At 44.4% G+C, this 15826-nt stretch overlaps 1 protein-coding gene across 1 annotated transcript in view; it reads left to right on the forward strand.

Annotated features, from left to right (window-relative positions):
• The first annotated feature begins 613 nt into the window (after positions 1–613).
• The window catches only part of HLTF (helicase like transcription factor), a 111423-nt gene continuing 96210 nt past the window's right edge, over positions 614–15826 (forward strand). The window contains exon 1 of the mRNA XM_075937692.2: positions 614–721. The gene's annotated coding sequence lies outside the window, so the exon portion shown is untranslated. The remainder of the gene's footprint in view (positions 722–15826) is intronic.

The raw sequence follows: 15826 nt of genomic DNA on the forward strand, positions 1-15826 counted from the left end.
CACACTCAGCATTAGGCCTAGTGCGAGGAATGTGACACACTAGAGTCACATGCTGCTTGACTTGTAGCCTCAATCTTCTTTTGATTAACCAATTGTTCAGTTAGAGATACATCTGAACACCCCTCCAGCACAGAAAGCGGCCACGACCACCATACATATAATAAATATCCAGGGGGCTACTGGTAGCCAAAAGGGAGGACTGTGAATTGGTAGTGCATCTCCCAGTGCAAACCAAAGGAGCCTCCTGTGGGAAGGCACTATGGGGATATGAAAATATACGTCCCTCAAATTGAGGGAGGCATACCAGTTGCCTGAATCCAGTGCAGGAATGATAGCTGCCAGGGAGACTGTACAAAACCTTAGCTTCTTTATGTATTGGTTGAGGTTGCAAAAGTCAAAAATATGCTGAAAGCCACCCTTGGCTTTTGGCATAATAAGTAACAGAAGTAAAAACCCACGCCCTGGAAGTCTGGAGGGACCTCTTCCACCACTCCTGTCATAATCAGGAGTGCTGACCAGCACCGAGTGAGTAAGGGGTTAACTAATTTCTCTTGTACCTAGCCAGCCAGTTGTCAGCCAATAACAATGCAGGTAGCAATTTCAAACTGGAAGAGAGGGGTTTTCTTTCTCTTTGCTTTGTTTGAGAGGCAGAGCAGTTTCTACCAAGTACTGAGGAAGATGGGAGACACTTCTCTCTCCAAGGACAGATTTCTTACAAGATGTAAGTAGGGAAAAGTTTAGCTAGTCCATCAGGATTTGTTGTTTTCCTTGTTTTGGGATTTGAAAATAATGTCTGAGCTGTTGTTGTTTTTTTCTTTTGTAACTAAGGCTTTTAGACCAGGGACTTTCTCTGAGTATCTATATTAAATGGTGGCTCTTTCCATCTAGCCAATTTACTATGCTTTCAACTGTAGTTTTGTTTTGATAATAAACAATTGTTTCTTTTTTCTAATTAACCAGTATTGGTTGATTTTTGTGTCCTGGAAGGTTTGTCTGTGTGTATCTGCATGCCTGACTGAGCGGTCAGCTATCAGAGACTGCAGCTTGTTTTTCTCTTTTCTTTTTCAAACTCTTTTGGTGAAAAAGAGCTTGGGGTACCCCTGGGGTTGGTTTCAAGTGTCCACCCTATTTGTGGGTTTAAAGCACTTGATGGTGGCAGCGGATTCCCCAAAATCTGGGTACAGTAAGCTTCTGACAAACCGGCACTTTTAGGACCCAGGGGGTGCCGGATTATCAGATATGCCGGAGTACTGGAAGGGGGGCTACGAGGGGTCTGAGGTGGGGGTTGGCGGGGAACTGCGCAGCGTGGAAGAGGGCGGTGCTGCGGGACCAACCCGGCAGCACCCCAGCTGCTCTGCCCCCGTCTTCCCCAAGTCAGCCGCTGCTGAAACTGATCAGCGGCTGACTTGGGGACGCCAGGGGCAGAGCAGCTCCAACTGTCCGGCTGGCCAGAGCACTTCCGGGGTTCCAGTTGGTGCCGGATTATCAGGAGTGCCGGACCACTGGATGCCGGACAATTGGAGTTTTACTGTATTAGGACTTCAGGGGGAAGTTTTTGGTTTTTGTACCGGAACCTGTAGAGGGCAAGGTTTTGGAGTGCTCTGGAGGGCCCCCAGCTTCTGCATTCGTTGTGCTGGAGTGAGGAACAGCCTTGACAACTCCCAATTGGAAGAGCAACTGCATCTCTTGAAATAGTTGATGCCTGTGAGAGGGGTCCCTGAATAGTGCCAGGGATGCAGAGTGGGAGGAAGGAAAACTGGAGGGTATATTCCAGTTCTCCCATACTTAACACCAAGCGATCTGAAGTAATCTGGGCCCAAGCACGGCAGAAGAGGTATAGAGGTTTCCAAACAATGGGGAAGGATCTGGATGGAGATTGGAATGCTGTCCCGAAGTGCAACTTCAAAAGTTCATTTTTGGGACTAAGACTGCTTGGATGAGGACTGCACCCTTGTTTGAGGCGTTAGGAGGCCTCCTCTGGTTGTGCCTTCCCCCAAAGTTGTGCCTCTGTTGGGACAGGTAGTAACAAGAGGGGGGGCTGCGGCTTGAAGGGCTTCCTTTGTGGGGCTGGTGTATAGAAGCCCAGTGACATTAGAGTGGCCATAGTGTCCTTGAGGCTGAGGAGCCTGGAATCTGTTTGTGTGGGGGAGCCTGCACTACCCTGCCTTGGCAATAAATGGTGAAGTCTGTCTAAAAGCAAACCCGGGTCTGTCTCAAGTCTGGTGCGCCAAAGCATGCAGGCCAGGCCTGAGAGTCAGGAATTGTTTTGAATAACAATGCAGATTAAGCATGGTACGCGAGACCACGTCAAGAACATATGACAAGCAACCTTGTACTGGTACTTCTATTCCTGATAAGCAAAAATTACAGAGGCAGCCATGAAACTGTCAACTACGCACATAGCAGCAATGTCCTGAGCAGAATGTACCCCAAGTGGGGCACCGGGCATTTTATGTATCCTACACAATACGTAATCAATTGGTAAATATTATTAGAACAACCAAGTTTGTTATATAATGGGTGTAGTAAGAACAATCGATGGGAAGGATTGACCCATACGTCCTGCTCGATGTAACTAGAAGTAAATAGACCCTTCACACCGGCGACCCAGTGCATGGTGTTCCATTGCATGGGAAGAAAAGGAACCATGACCTCCTGCCTTGTACTGTAGGTAGCATCCGGGTGAAGTGTAAGTGAATTAGGCTTTATTGTTGTATTATAGTAGATAGTCTTGTAATTCCTTTTGCATTGCTTTGTGCTGTATTAATTGCTTTAGAATTTATAGTATTTAAGGTTTAAATTGTATAGTAATTGTTTTTAAGGCTTGTAAAACTTAAACAACTGTATTAACTGCTTAAAGCTTGCAATAAATAAGAAAGTGGTTAAGTAGCCCGGGCATGTCCTGGTTTCTCTTGGATCTAAAATAAATCGAACCACATGACCGTTTGCTCCACAAACAGTTCCGAATCCTCAATTGTCTTCTGGACCTCTCATGGAATCCCAGAAACCTGAATCTAAGAACTCTGGCATATAACAGTGACCATGGACATTGTACGCACAGCTGAGTCTGCCACATCTAGTGCCACCTGTAGGTAGGTCCTGGAAATAATTTTACTCTCCTCTAAAAGGGCTGAAGCTCTGACCAGGACTCTTGTTAGAAAGAGTTCCTTAAACTTCTGCAAAGACATCCAGGAGTAAAAATTATAACAGCTAAGAATGGCCTGCTGATTTGATGTTTTCAGCTGAAGCCCCTCTGTCAAATAGACCTTGTGGCCAGGAAGCCCATTTTCTTTGCTTCCTTCAACTTAGGGGTAGACTCTTGCCTTTTCTTGGTATTTGCCACGTCGACCACCAGAGCACCCAGCTATGTATTCATATCCCTTAGATAGGACAAAATACTTCTTCTCCATACCTGTTGCAGTGAGAAATGGAAGCAGGAGTTTGCCACAAGGTCTTTGTGGTGGTTGAAATAATCTTAATAAAAGCCACGGCCAATCTAAAGGATCCCTTGGGGACCATTATGTTGGCTGAAGGGTCAAGGTCTTCGGCTACCTCTTCGGCTTCAAGACCCAAGTCCTGAGCTACCCTCCTGAGTAGTTCCTGATGGGCCCTATTGTGCATAGGCAGTAAGGAGGTGAATGAGCCCACCACTGCCTCATCAGAGGAGGAAGATGAAGGTCCACCAGTTCTATGTCCTCCTGAACCTCAAACTGCATTGAAGAAGGCAGGGCATAACCCAGGTTAACCACTTCTCTGGATAGCATTGCAATGCTAGGTTGCACACCAGTGACGGTGCAGGGTTTCACTCCAATGACAATGTCTGGAGGCATGCTGATCTTGGTGCCAGGCTGTAGATCGATCTCATGCTGAGTTGTGCTCTGATCCTAGTGCTGGGTTGAAGGCTGATTGCAGTGCAAAGCTGGGCACTGATCATGGTGCCTGTGCCAAAACAGTCCCAGGGGCTTTCACTAGAGCAGGGCTACTCAACTTTGCAAGCCCTGGGACCACAATGATACTCACAGTTCATGCCAAGGGCCACAATTTAAGTGTGGGTGCATATACATGCAAATATATGTAAATAACTTCTTTCACACAGATGGGCATGAATACAAAGATTAAGGCAAGACTACACAACACGCAGGCCCCATTTAAGTCAGTTCTGTTGATATTAATAAAATGCAGTATTTATCCAATTTCCACCCATATTACAGCACTTTTAGGGTGCATTTACACTACAGGGCTTAACTCGAAATAAGCAACATAAATTGAGCTACATCACTTGTGTATCTTATTTTGAAATAGTGAGTGTCTACACAGCTCTTATTTCAAAATAGAGCACTCTTCCTCTGACTTCCCTTACTCCTTGTACAAGGGTTAAAGGAATAGGAGTAAGAAATCCTCTAGTTTGACAGTATTTTGACACTATTTTGAAATAACTGCCAACTGTGTAGACATGGACGAATAGCGCTAGTTATTTCCAAATAGCATTGCAGTGTAGACGTACCCTTAATGAGCAATGACAGTTTGGGAATTTAACTACTAAAATGCATATCAACAGAAGACCACTATATTGACTAGCCATTGAGGAGCGTGTTCCCATTGGAGGCCATGTTCAAAGGATCCCATCTGCGGACCTCATGTTGAGCCCCGTGTCAACCCAAACTGCACCGCAGGCCACAAACAGATGAGCCACGTGTTGAGTAGCCCTGACTTAAGGCAAGAATTGTAGGGGTCCCTGTGGGCATAGTTCTACAAAGGGGTAGGAATAAATGGTAAATTTTCCGAGCGGAGAGCGGTAACTAGTGGGGTCCCCCCCGCCAAGGGTCCATCCTGGGACCCATCCTGTTCCATTTATTTATAAATGATCTAGAAAAAGGGGTGAACAGTGAGATGGCAAAATTTGCAGATGATACTAAACTGCTCAAGATAGTTAAGACCAAAGTAGACTCTGAAGAGCCTCAAAAAGATCTCAGCAAACTAAGTGATTGGGCAACAAAATGGCAAATGAAATGTAAAGTTGATAAATGTAAAGTAATGCACATTGGAAAACATAATCCCAATTATATAGACACACAATATGATGGGGACTAATTTGGCTACAACTACTCAAGAGAGATCTTGGAGTCATTGTGGATAGTTCTCTGAAAACATCCACTCAGTATGCAGTGGCAGTGAAAAAGTGAAAGCAGTGAAAGCAAACAATGTTAGGAATAATTAAAAAAGGATACAGAATAAGACAGAAAATATCTTATTTCCTCTATATAAAATCATGATACGCCCACATCGTAAATACTGCATAGAAATGTGGTCACCTCCTCTCAAAAATATATATTGGCATAGGAAAAAGTTCAGAAAAGGGCAACAAAAATGATTACGGGTTTGGAACAGATCCCATATGAAGAGAGGTTAAAAAGACTTGGACTTTTCAGTTTAGGAAGGAGACTAAGGGGAGGATATGATAGAGCTCTATAAAATCATGACTGGTGTGGAAAAAGTGAATAAGGATAAGTTATTTACTTGTTCTCATAAGAACTAGGGGTCACCAAATTAAATTAATAGATAGCAGTTTTCAAACAAAAGGAAGTTTTTCTTCACACAGTCTGTGGAACTCCTTGCCAGAGAAAGTTGTGAAGATCAGCACTTTAACAGGGTTCAAGAAATAATTAGATACATTCACAGAGGTTAGGTCCATCAATGGCTATTAGCCAGGATGGGTAGAAATGATATCCCTAGCCTCTGTTTCTCTGGAAGTGGGTAACAGAAGGGATCACATGAGGATTACCTGTTGTGATCCTACCTCTTGTAAGGTAGAAATGAATATGTAAAAGAAATGCAAATGTATAATATCTTGATGATGTAAAATGTACCATGTGAACCTCTGTATAGTGTTCAGGGCTGATGATTTTTCAAATGTAAAGGTCAACTTGTTTATTCAAATACCTGTAAGCTTAGGATTTTATGAAATTTTGCAATGTTACAAAATGGAGTCTGAAACTCCATTTTGTATTTAGACATTCTCTCTGGTGTCATCCATTTGAGTTATACATTCTGACACGTCCATAGGTGGCTGTTAGGATTTAAAAACTCACTCACATGTTGGTTATAATTTGCATAAGTTATGAATATGTATGAGCATTCTAAGCCAATCAATTAGTTTAAACCACACTGTAAAAGCATCCTAATTCAATCAATCATTTTAAAGTGAAGCATTTATGCATATGCATGAGTAGAAGCTATAAAAGCTCTTGCTGCGCATCAGTTCGTTCTGGTCCTCGGGTTTATCCTGAGATCATAGAATAATAGGACTGGAAGGGACCTCAAGAGGTCATCGAGTCCAGCCCCCCGCCCTCAAGGCAGGACCAAGCTCCGTCTACACCATCCCTGACAGATGTCTATCTAACCTGTTCTTAAATATCTCCAGAGAGGGAGATTCCACCACCTCCCTTGGCAATTTATTCCAATATTTGACCACCCTGACAGTTAGGAATTTTTTCCTAATGTCCAATCTAAACCTCCCCTGCTGCACTTTAAGCCCATTACTCCTTGTCCTGTCCTCAGAAACCAAGAGGAACAAATTTTCTCCTTCCTCCTTGTGACACCCTTTTAGATATTTGAAAACCGCTATCATGTCCCCCCTTAATCTTCTTTTTTCCAAACTAAACAAGCCCAGTTCATGAAGCCTGGCTTCATAGGTCATGTTCTCTAAACCTTTAATCATTCTTGTCGCTCTTCTCTGTACCCTTTCCAATTTCTCCACATCTTTCTTGAAATGTGGCGCCCAGAACTGGACACAGTACTCAGCTGAGGCCTAACTAGTGCAGAGTAGAGCGGCAGAATGACTTCACGAGTTTTGCTTACAACACACCTGTTGATACAACCTAGAATCATATTTGCTTTTTTTGCAACAGCATCACACTGTTGACTCATATTCAACTTGTGGTCCACAATGACCCCTAGATCCCTTTCCGCCATGCTCCTTCCTAGACAGTCGCTTCCCATCTTGTATGTATGGAACTGATTGTTCCTTCCTAAGTGGAGCACTTTGCATTTCTCTTTATTAAACCTCATCCTGTTTACCTCTGACCATTTCTCTAACTTGCTAAGGTCATTTTGAATTATGTCCCTATCCTCCAAAGAAGTCGCAACCCCACCCAGTTTGGTATCATCTGCAAACTTAATAAGCGTACTCTCTATCCCGATATCTACATCATTGATGAAGATATTGAACAGTACGGGTCTGTGGGGAAAATCAAATAACTCCAATTGTGTCTAAGGAGGGACTGTGCAGGATATCAAAACTCTCTAAAGAAAACTGCTGTAAGGGTTAAAAAGTTTTCCAGGCCTCTCTCCCTGTAACAGAGAGAAATCAAATTAGCTCTAATCAAAGACCCTTACAAATGACTATCTCAAATTCATGGATTCTCCTAGTCTGTCACAATTTGTCATGTAAACTCTTATCTTTGTCACAGTTTGCCTTGTAGACTCCTCCACTCAAGTTCTCATGTGGCTTTGTGTACTGTAAAAACTTACTTCTAGCACTCCTGGGGTGAACAGAAGTCTCAGAGTACTTCTGCTGAGACTTTGATATGTTAAAGAGAAACAATCCACAACTGAGCTATCTGATCATACTGTATAAAGACTCCCTGAATCTGTCTGTCAGGGCTGCTGCTTCACTCTTGGAAGTGACAGCCTGCATGCATGCATCATAAAGTTTTCTCTTCTAGGTTTCTTTCCTGCCTCACTGATTTGACCTCCGGCCTCGGACCCTTCTGGGGTCTCTGTACCCCAGGGGAGCGAGATTTCCCCATCAATTTGGTGTCAGAAGTGGGATGGCTTGGAACTCCAGTTGGAAAGGCTGATGATGGGGAATGGGAACGGACTACAGCGCGCATCTGGAGGGTAAGGGATCCATTTAAAATCCCCCGGTCCGCCTCCCTGTTCTCGTCACCAGCTGGACCGGCTGGCGGTAAGAGTCATCTTTTACTTAAAATTTTTTGTTAAGAGGCTTGACGGAAACTTAAAACGAAAACACTGGGTATAGCCAAATAGGGGTTGGATTTTGTTGTTGTTGTTGTTGCTGACTGATTGGTGGCGAGTCCAAGCACATGGTTTTGAATGAGTGAAGTCCGGAGTGGGACTGCAGCCGCACCAGTGCTGTCAGTGTCACTGCACAGCTGCTGAAAGCAAGGGCGGTTTCCCCCGGCACATAAGGAGTGTGAGTGAAGCTGACAGTTTGTGTGGACTCCCACACTATCCTTGGAGAGGGTAGTGTTGCTGGACGCCTGTGCTATCCTTGGAGAGGGTAGTACTGTTGGGCTCCTGTGCTGTCCTTGGACAAGACAGTGCTAACATGGATAAGATTGCTCCCTCAAGTCTGTCTCCTACTGAGAGAAAAGGTTTCTCACAGCCTGGGACTCCCTTGTCTCAGATGATCAGTCAGCTAGGTATTGCCTGCAGGTTTAAAACTAAGGAGACTTAAGGAATTATTGAGCATTTGGAATGGCTATACTCAGGGGAATTCCCAGAATAAATGGCAACTAGAGCTTTGACTTACAAAAGCTTGCTTATCTTAGAGTTTTCCTCGAGGAAAAACATCCTAACCAGATGGAATATTGGTGTCTCTGGGAGGATGTGGCAGTAAAAAAAAAAATCAGAGCATTATGGCTAGCAAAAAAGATTCTATTGAAAAGCTGCAGCAAGAATTGGCTACTCTAAAGAAACAGCTTGATTCCCCAGATGTGCCATCTGCACCCCCACCCGCTTTGGACCCTTGTCAGCTGAACATTCTTTCCTGTTATCTCCCTTTTCTCTTGTAAACCTTATGGGACCTGACTTGTTGTGTAAATTGGGTGCAAACCTTCTCTGTAGAGAGGAAGGGATCTTTGTTGACCTTCCCCCCTATCAGGCTCCAAATTTGATGGCATTACTACTCTCAGAGGAATCTGATGAGACCTCAGGACATACACCCCTCCTGGACCTCTCAGATGTCCCAGAGACATTGTGGGCAGCCCATGTGAATGAAGTGGGGTTGCTAGCCTCTGCAACACCAGTGCAAATAACATACAGACACAACAAGCCTTTCCCAAGGGTAGCCCTGTATCTATTGGATAGGGAGGCACAAGAGGGCATTAAGCCTGTAATCTCTTCCCTCCTTAAACAAGGGATACTTGTTTATACAACTTCACCATGTAATACACCTATACTACCTGTGAAAAAGCAAATCTATAGATTTGTAGAAGACCTAAGAGTCATTAATAAGTTTGTAATCCCTAGATTTCCAGTAGTACCTAACCTGGTTTTCTGTAATAGATTTATGTTCTGCCTATTTTTCTATTCCAGTGCATAAGAATTCCCAATTTCTCTTTGCCTTTTCCTTTCAGGGTCATCAATTAACCTGGACATGTTTTTGTAAAGTTATTGTAAAAGCCCTACTTTGTTTTCTCAGGTTTTTAAAAAACTGACCTTAATTCTCTCTCTCTTCCCTGCAGTTCTGTGTTAGTTCAGTATGTTGATGATGTGCTAATTGCTAGTAAAACTAAGGAAAGATGTAAAACTGATACCTCATATGTGTTAAAGTGTCTTGCTAATAAGAGTCACAAGGCTTCCAAAGCCAAATTGTAGTTTGTAAAACAAAGAGTTCAGTACTTAGAACATTTACTTTCAGGAGATGGCCGCCAGTTAACACCTGAGCGAATCTCAAGTTTTTTTTCATTCCTCACCCTTTCACCAAAGTCAGGTATACAAATTTCTGGGTACTGCAGGATATTGCAGACAATGGATTCCTAACTTTTCTGAACTCACCAAACCCCTTACTATTCTACTCTTAGACTTAGCTCCTGACCCAGTGACCTGGTCCCCAGAATGTGAATCTGCTTTCCTTTCCCTTAAAACTCTTCTGCACAGTGGGCTTATCTAATTATAGCAAGACTTTTACTTTGTTTTGTCATGAACAGGATGGAATTGCAGCTGGAGCTCTCTGTCAACCCCTTGGACACACACCTCGTCCAGTAGCTTATTTTTCTGCAACACTGGACTCAGTAGCCCATGGGTTCCCACTTTGTCTGAAGGCTGTTGCAGCTACTGCTGAATTACTTGAAAAAGGCCCAACCTGTCACATTAGGCCACAGCATTATCTTACAGGTCCCTCATGCTGTCTCTGCTCTCTTACAGCGACACCGCACCCAGCACATATCTGTTCAGAGACAAACCCTGTATGAGAATGTTATCCTCTCTTCCCCAAATGTGGTAATTCAAAGATGTAATGTACTTAACCCAGCTACTTTTTCTCCTTTACCCTCTACTGGTAAAGCACATACCCATAACTGTGAAGAATTGCTTGGGCACTGTGTAAAACCTCCCCAAAAATTTGTCTGATCAACCGCTGGAAAATGCAAATCTTGTATTGTACACTGATGGCTCATATAAAAGAAATTCAGTTGGTAAACTAAAGGCTGGATATGCAGTGGTCTCAGATAATAATGTTTTAGAGGTTTTTTTCTCTTCCAGGAATCAAATCAGCTCAGGCTGCTGAGCTCATCGCTTTAATTCGTGCTTGCCTTTAGCTTCCGGACAGTCTGCTGCCATTTATACTAACTCAAAGTATGCTTTCTCTGTCTGTCATGCCACAGGACAAATTTGGAAACAACGAGGTTTCCTTACCTCTTCTGGCTCTGCTATCTCTCATGGTCCCCTTATCTCCCAACTCCTTGATGCTATTCAGCTACCCACATCCCTCTCTATTACCCATTGCCCGGCCCACACAGGTGCCACTGATCCTGTTTCTCTGGGTAATGGGAATGCTGATGCAGCAGCCAGACATGCGGCAGCACATGGACCTCTGGCTCCCTTTCAGATTCTGGTCTCTCTTTCCCTCCCTGTTTCTTTGCAGGACCTGATAGAACTACAGCAAGCTGCTCAACCTGAAGAGAGAAACCTTTGGGAGAAAGCAGGCTGCTCCTTATCCCCAGCTGGGATAATGGGTGCACCTGATGGCTGCCCAGTCGCCCCAAAAATCTCTCACATGGCAGCTTGCTCAGGTGTCTCATCAAATGACACACATGAGCAAAAGGGGGGTGGCCTCACAAATCCCAAAACAATGGTACGCCCCAGGCGTGCACCTAGAAGCTGTCTCAAGAATATCTAATTCATATCTAATTCATGTGTGATTTGTAAGCAGTTTAATGTTGCAGGAGGCCCACAGGCTAGCAGCCACACAGAAAGAAGAAACCTAGACATAAAATGACGGTTAGGAGAGCTTGCACCTGCAGGTAAAGGAAGCCCTCCCAGTACCTACTGATGTACCGTGCCACAACATCCAACCAGGCGACTACGTGTTCGTGAAGGAACATCGCAGAAAGAATTCCCTGACAGCCCGGTGGGAAGGACCGTTCCAATTGCTGCTCATCACCCACACAGCAGTAAAGGTGAAGGAGCGCCGCTCGTGGATCCACGCAAGTCATGTACGCCGAACTGCAGATCCAACAGAGCTGATTGACCCCGTCACCCAGGACCCCTCCCTGGAGGAATCACCTGAGGACGAGGTTCAGCGGACCGAGGCGGCAGACTCTCAAACCAGACTGTTACCAAACCGGCCTCCACCAGGAGCTTCGAGGTACAACCTGAGAGGTAGGACTGTACCAGCAAAGACCTACAGGTGAGCCTGGCGCTCTGTAACTCTCACAAAGGGAAATCCATTCCAGTATTGAGTGAACTAAGAGACTACGAAATCTCGAAGAGTGCCTGCAGAGGCAAGCCAAACAATACTAACTGATTAAGCTTAGTTAAAGAGACTGCTTTGCTAGTTGCTAGCTAATTACTATATTATTATTATCCTTCTACTTTAGAGACTTAAGATACTATAAGATGAGGATTGTTTTCCTTCTTTTAGTAGTCAGAATAGCCTTAGTATATAACTTTCCTCACCCTCATTGGGAAGCCCTGCAAAAGGTTGTGTCCCTCACCAATACAAGTGACTGTTGGATATGTGAACAGCTTATAAAAGGCTCTGAAGGCCTTTTACCATTACAGTTTATCCCAACTCCTGCCTCCCTGTGGACCAGACCCCTAAAATTCAGATTTACTGGTAGTCAGTACTCTACAGGAGATCGGGAGTGGGTAAATGCCCAGAATGATAACACTGTGCCAAAAGTACATAGTCATGGGGGGGAACAGGCAGATTTGGCATAAAAATCTGATTGCCTCAGAGATTCCCCTTACTCAAGCATTACATCCATCAGGGAATGCTTCCCTTATGTTTCCCTTATGTTTTAAAAGCAATATTGGCACTGGTAAAGATCTGGGGGTGAATGGGCAGTGGATCATTTACCCAACTGATAAAGAAAACCTCCCTCTAAGATAAGAATTAATCCTAGCAAAAGAAGAATACTTAAGAATGTCTAAAATAACTTTGAGTAATACTCCAATAGGAGTATTAAAGGGGGGAATTGTGGGGAAAATCAAATAACTCCAATTGTGTCTAAGGAGGGACTGTGCAGGATATCAAAACTCTCTAAAGAAAACTGCTGTAAGGGTTAAAAAGTTTTCCAGGCCTCTCTCCCTGTAACAGAGAGAAATCAAATTAGCTCTAATCAAAGACCCTTACAAATGACTATCTCAAATTCATGGATTCTCCTAGTCTGTCACAATTTGTCATGTAAACTCTTATCTTTGTCACAGTTTGCCTTGTAGACTCCTCCACTCAAGTTCTCATGTGGCTTTGTGTACTGTAAAAACTTACTTCTAGCACTCCTGGGGTGAACAGAAGTCTCAGAGTACTTCTGCTGAGACTTTGATATGTTAAAGAGAAACAATCCACAACTGAGCTATCTGATCATACTGTATAAAGACTCCCTGAATCTGTCTGTCAGGGCTGCTGCTTCACTCTTGGAAGTGACAGCCTGCATGCATGCATCATAAAGTTTTCTCTTCTAGGTTTCTTTCCTGCCTCACTGATTTGACCTCCGGCCTCGGACCCTTCTGGGGTCTCTGTACCCCAGGGGAGCGAGATTTCCCCATCAGGTCCCAAAACAGACCCTTGAGGAACTCCACTTGTTATCCCTTTCCAGCAGGATTTAGCACCGTTAGCAACAACTCTCTGACTACGGTTATCCAGCCAATTATGCACCCACCTTATCGTGGCCCTATCTAAGTTATATTTGCCTAGTTTATCAATAAGAATATCATGCGAGACCGTATCAAATGCCTTACTAAAGTCTAGGTATATGACATCCACCGCTTCTCCCTTATGCACAAGGCTCGTTATCTTATCAAAGAAAGCTATCAGATTAGTTTGGCATGACTTGTTCTTCACAAACCCATGCTGGCTATTCCCTATCACTTTATTACCTTCCAAGTGTTTGCATATGATTTCCTTAATTACCTGTTCCATTATCTTCCCTGGGACAGACATTAAACTGACCGGTCTGTAGTTTCCTGGGTTGTTCTTATTCCCCTTTTTATAGATGGGCACAATATTTGCCCTTTTCCAGTCTTCTGGAATCTCCCCCGTCTGCCATGATTTTTCAAAGATCATAGCTAAAGGCTCAGATACCTCCTCTATCAGCTCCTTGAGTATCCTGGGATGCATTTCATCAGGACCTGGTGACTTGCTGACATCTAACTTTCCTAAGTGATTTTTAACTTGTTCTTTGTGTATCCTATCTTCTAAACTTACCCTCTCTCTGCTTGTATTCACTACGTTAGGCACACCTCCAGACTTCTCGGTGAAGTCATGAGAAGATCAGGGCGTCGCTTGCGTTGGGTTTAGGCTTAGGCATAGGAGCGAATGCTGGTATGAGAAAGGTCCTGTAAAGCTTTATCTGGAGAAGCTAGCGGAAGGCTATGTTCCCTCCAGTCTATATAATCTAGTATTTTTCTGTGAGTTAGGCTGATGGAAGGTCAGACCTTCTCACTTAAGGTTAGGATTAGTTAGTTTAGTAGTTAGTTAGGTTAGTTCCCGTCATCGAGTCTGTACATCAGGCTGCATCGGTCCACGCATGTCGGCCGTCGTCGTGTCTGTACGTCGGGCGCGTTGGGATTAGTTTAAGGTTTTATTTTTAGGTTAGGGTTAGGTTAGATAGAGCAGAGTCTAGCATCCATCGCCTGTTCCAGAGGCGCCAAAGAGCCTGAAGAATCGCACTTCGCGGAAGGTGAAGTCAGCAATTCTGCTCAGCTCTCCGTGGGACTCCTGGTTGTTCCTCTCTTGAGGTCCGGAAGGACGAATGGATTGAGGTTGCCAGCTTTGACCCTGAGGCAGCCGACGAGGTACACCTGGTTGTTCCTCTCCTGCGGCTTTCAAATAGCCAAGGGATTGAAGGTCACTAGCTTCCCATCAATCGTCCTGCGTCGAAGACTCTGTGGTAGGCATAGGGACTTGGGAGGGACTTCCCCTTCTTGTCCGTGTAGTTTAATAGGGGACTGCCCCCTTATTTGCTAATTAGATGTATACCATTCTATATATTCTACTGTTTGTTAAATTTAATCTGATTAATATAGTCTTGTGGTTATTACTGAAAACCCAAATCTTAAGTTTTTATTTAACACGCCATCTCAATCTAAGCGTTGACACTCTGCCGGTGATTAGATACGGAAAGAGGAGTCCCAACCTGAAATACCATCCCTAAGCGGATGAGTCGGGTTATTTAATAACTCTCTGGGAAGTCTTTAAACACCTTTGATCTTCCTTACTCTGTTCGAGAGACTGGTAACACTCTGGGTCATCTGGTATTGGCCACTGTTGGCAATCAAGATATTGGGCTAGATGGACCTTTGGTCTGGGTCAGTATGGCCGTTCTTATGACATAGTGTGCATTCCCCACAGTTACTGGAAAGATACGCAGACAGAAAATGGGACAATTCATTGAACCTGCTCTCTATTCCCTTGGAATAATATACATTCTAAAGACACCAGCAGGGACTGCATCTATAGTTGGCTTCTGCTCAGACACAACAAGGCAGTTGGGAACAGAAGTTCTTGCACATCATATATAGGGCTACCCACAGTCTGGCTCACATTCTTTTTTTTAATATTTCTATGTCTTCCTCTGTCAAGCTATTTAGATATTTGGTGCTTTTGAAAGATGAGTAATCTCAAGAGGGTCTGGGGGCCACTGATCCACAGAAGGGGCCACACTCAAGTGAGAAGGAAAAAAAACCACCCCTTGACTTGGCAGGAAAAAGCACGGGGAAAAAGATACCTGTCATGCTGGATGCTAGGGCTTCCACAGACAGCCAGGTTAACTCTTTTGAGGGACTGGGGCTAACAGATTTTGTGAGGCCCCCTTAGGCTTTGAAGTGGGGCCAAATATGAGGGATTCAGTGTATGGGAAGGGGCAACCAGGGAGTAGTCTGCAGGTGGCAGTGTAAGGTCTGGGCAGAAGGTTGGGTGCAGAAGCAGGCTGGTGTCTGGGAGGGTACTGGGGATTGGGACACTTGGCACAGCTCTGATGGGGGAACATGTGGCTCCACACAGCCCTGTGCTTGCAGGCATCACCTCCCAGCAGCTGAGATTCCTGGCCACTGAGAGCAGCACGGGAAAAGTCGGTAGTTCCTTGCACTGCCATTCCCACAGCTAGGGGAAATAGCAATGTGGGGAACCATTTTCTTCCTCTACCAGGCAAAGCTGGCAATGCAGGGACTTTAGTGCTGGCTCCCTGCTGTACAGAATCATTAATGTGCTGGACTCCATTTTGAATTTCTCAGATTCCAGAGATAAACAAGAACTGGTTGCAACTGGCATTTCCCACCAAGAACTTCATTTGCATGTTAGCTACCTCAGACATGCACTCTGCTGCACACAACAATGAACTTTTGCACACATCACAGGGAC

This window comes from Pelodiscus sinensis, chromosome 10, assembly GCF_052426305.1.
Source record: "Pelodiscus sinensis isolate ZL-2025 chromosome 10, ASM5242630v1, whole genome shotgun sequence".
Lineage (NCBI taxonomy): Eukaryota > Metazoa > Chordata > Testudines > Trionychidae > Pelodiscus > Pelodiscus sinensis.